Source organism: Teleopsis dalmanni, chromosome 1 (genome assembly GCF_002237135.1).
Source record: "Teleopsis dalmanni isolate 2A chromosome 1, ASM223713v2, whole genome shotgun sequence".
In the NCBI taxonomy this organism is placed as follows: domain Eukaryota; kingdom Metazoa; phylum Arthropoda; class Insecta; order Diptera; family Diopsidae; genus Teleopsis; species Teleopsis dalmanni.
In genome coordinates, this window is record NC_051846.1 from 169433092 (window position 1) to 169437364 (window position 4273).

Here is a 4273-nt window from a genome sequence, read left to right on the forward strand (position 1 = left end):
TCAAGTTTACTAAAAATAATGCTTTGGAACTCTAATGGTTTACTCAAACATTTTAGAGAGCTTGAACTTGTTTTAGCAGCCAGAGAAATAGATGTTTGCCTTATTACTGAAACGCATTTCACACATCATTCATACCTAAAATTTAAAAACTACGAGTTTCATCACGTAGTACATCCCAGTAATTGCGCTCGAGGAGGTAGTGGAATCTTAATTCGGAAATCTCTTAAGTATTTCGTATCCAAAATAATCTCCAATGAAGAATTTCAGGCGATAACCATTACGCTTGATCTGCAATGTAAATTACAAATTACTTCTGTCTACAGCCCGCCAAGGCATAAAATTAAAACAGAGCAGTACAAACAGCTTATTGAAATGCACAAACACCGCTTCATCATGGGCGGTGACTTCAATGCAAAGCATACGCACTGGGGTTCTCGTCTAATCACAACCAAGGGGAGAGAACTTCTAAAAGCGATACAACAAACTGGCTGTGAATGCATGTCATCCAGAAACCCTACGTATTGGCCAACTGATACTGAAAAAATACCAGACCTCCTTGATTTCTTCATCATAAAGCAAGTCTCGACATACATACAATCTTAAAATCGAAGACGGAACCGAACTTAACTCTGACCACTCCCCGGTATACCTTACTACATATGGCTCTCCTATTGTTAACAACGTGACGACTAAAATTGTCAATAAGTCAACTGACTGGAATTACTTTAGAACATTCCTTTCTAATAATATTTCGGCTTCGACTGAAATTTCCGGTGAAGGCGATGTGGAGTTCGAAATTATAGACCTTACAAGAAAGCTTCAACAAGCCGCGTGGTTAAGCACTCCTATATGGAAGAAATCAAACTACCCGCATAGATATCCAATAGCCATATTAGAACTACTACAAAAAAAACGTAAAATAAGGAAAAAGTGGCAACATTCGAGATCCCCAGCAGTTAAAGCTAATTTAAATAGGCTGACTAAAGAACTTACCTCTGAGATCAAGCGCTTTAAAAATAAACAATTCCATTCATACTTGTCTGATTTGACCAATGATCGCAGCACAGATTACTCCTTGTGGAAATGCACTCGAAATATAAAACGTCCAGCCTCTCATAACGCACCAATAAAGACCTTCACTAGCCAATGGGCCAATAGTGATAAAGAAAAAGCTGAACTTTTTTCTGAACATTTAACAAAAGTATTCTCTATTTCTGGTAGTGAGAATAGTGTTGAAACTTGTAATCTGGGTACTAATAGCATAAACAATTTGCCGCCAACTAGCGAGCTTGAAGTAATGATGATAATAAAGAACGAACTTAAGCTAAAAAAAACACCAGGATATGATCTCATAACTGCAGAAATTCTTAGAGAAATCCCAGCGAACTGCATAGTTAAAGTTACTAACATCTTCAATGCTGTTCTACGATTGAAATATCTCCCTTCGTTGTGGAAGGTCTCAGAAATTATTATGGTCCTTAAACCGGGGAAAGATGCAAACGAGGTTAGCTCCTATAGGCCAATAACTCTCCTACCTGTGCTTTCAAAAGTATTTGAAAAAATTATGCTTAAACGAATGTTGCCTTTACTTGAACAACAGCAGACCATACCTATGCATCAATTTGGATTCAGGTGTAATCACTCGACCATTGATCAAGTCCACAGAATCACAAACGTAATCGAAACTGCCCTTGAGGAAAAGAAAGTATGTTCAGCAGTATTCTTAGACGTATCCCAGGCTTTCGACAAAGTTTGGCATACAGGTCTACTAACAAAAATAAGAGACATTTTTCCGTTGGAGTATTTCGATATGGTTTCTTCTTATTTGACCAATCGTTACTTCCGTGTTAAGCATGAAAACGATTACAGTGAACTCCAAAAAATCAACGCTGGGGTACCCCAAGGCAGTGTACTTGGTCCTTTGTTATATTTAATATACACACATGATTTACCAACGAGCTCAGCGACGTTTACAGCGACGTTCGCTGACGATACAGCTGTTCTAGCGATTGGAGATGATGAAATAACAGCAGCCAGGCGTCTGCAGTCTTCTGTCAATGACATCATCGCTTGGGCTGAAAAGTGGAAAATAAAACTTAACCACTATAAATCAGTTCACGTCAACTTTACAAACCGAAATATCAGATTTATGCCCCTCTACATTGATGGAATACAAATTCCACATTCTAATACGGCTAAGTACCTCGGTATGACATTGGATGCAAAGCTGAGATGGAATGAACATGTAAAAAAAAAGAGAGATGAACTAAATATAAAATACAGATCAATCAAATGGCTTATTGGAAAGAAGTCGAAACTGTCACTTCATAACAAGCTTTTAATTTACAAACAAATATTGAAACCAATTTGGACATATGGTATTCAGCTCTGGGGATGCGCTAGCAGCACACATGTTGAAACCATACAAAAATTCCAAAACGTTATATTAAGGGGTGTGGCAAATGCACCATGGTACGTAAGGAACTCTGATCTGCATCGTGATCTAGGGATAAATACGGTGGTGGAAGAAATACAGCGAAATGCAAGAATGCACCTGCAGCGACTGTACTCTCATCCGAATGATGAAGCTAACGAACTGGCGTCAATTGAGCCAACACGTCGCCTTAAGCGTCTAAAACCTTGTGATCTTTGGTCGCAACCTGTCCGAAATGCGTGATAAATGAACTTGCGTGATTTCTAATTAAATTCTTTATAATTGTTGATTAAAATTGTTTGTTAGCTTATTATATTGTTAGCTAGTTACTCTTATAAAATTTATTTAATCAAATAAAATAAATTTATATATACAAAAAAAAAAAAAAAAAAATCCAGAACGAAGCTATCAAAGCCATCTGTGTTTGTAGAGACCGTGTTTTGGTATCACCATCCGAAACCAAGTTCGGAAGCACTGTTGAAGACGTTTGTCATATACTTGAATATATTGGGAATACTGTCAGATGGAATCACAGCAAACTTACAGGTTGGTGGTATTGTCTATGTGCGGTAATTCCGGAAAGCCAGAATTTGGATTAACATTAATAACATCTGATTCGATTTTGTTTCTCATGTACATCTAATTTCTTTCTTTTACTGATGTATCGAAAATTTAAAATGGCTCGTCTGCAGATATAGTTTTTGAGAATTTGAATAGCATACATGACTTCGCGGTTGGATTTATCATGAATTAAGCAATAAATGACGTAATCACGATGGTTGTAGGAACGGATTCTTTTGTGACTTTATGTTGCAATAACTGTAGACTCCGCGATCACTAACCACATCACCTACTTCAAACACCTCTTCGTTTCGTCTTCACCTAGCTGACAGCAGCTTATGTTCACTTCGTTTGAAGGTCGATAATACTATTGAGCATGTATTATGCTTCTATCCTGTCCTTTCAAGACTCAAGCTTAAAATACTGGAGTTAAATATCGTAAGTAGTTATATTATCAGCTTCTTATGACTTCCAAACATTCTCTGGTTTGTTAAAAAGCACCAAACATTTTTGAATTCATGGGAATGAGTATATAGTACAATGAACAATGCTTTTCGTACTGAAAAAAAGTATTTACTATAGAAGCGGTAATGTTTTTATTTACTGATGGCAGCATGGTGTAATGGTGTAATGGTGTAGGCATGTGCCGGAACTACGCTGACTATAAGTTTATATTCAAGAGCGAAATCTAATCCAAATAGATTCATTATTTTTGTAATCAATTTCAACAACTTCTAAGCGCGGTGTAATTTAATAGAGATTTGCTATAGAGTTCTAAACACAACTATAAATTTTTATGGGAATATGAAATAATATAAATCGATCGATTAATTGTTGATCGATTATAAGTTTACGAAATAGTTATTGATATGAGAAAGAGTTATTGATACGAAATGAATTAATACTCTATTTGCAGATACACTTGTCAAATAAGCTAGCACTACTGCACGGATGTGTAACAAACAGTAAAGCCTCAAATACTGCCATAAGGCAATTACAGATAGCACAAAATCTGACTTTAAAAAGACTAATTAAGATTCCTTGGTATATAAGAACAACAGATATGCATAGAGATCTAAGGATCGACTCAGTGAAAAAATATATCAAGGACACAGTCCTAAAATTATTCACAAAAGTCGATACGTTGCCTAACCCCCCCTAACAAACCTTAAGTCCACCTCAGGATCACAGGAAGATATACTGATCTACGGTCCGTTAACTGATAACGATAAATCACGATAACGATAATATAAAGATAAATAAATGATAATAATTTTA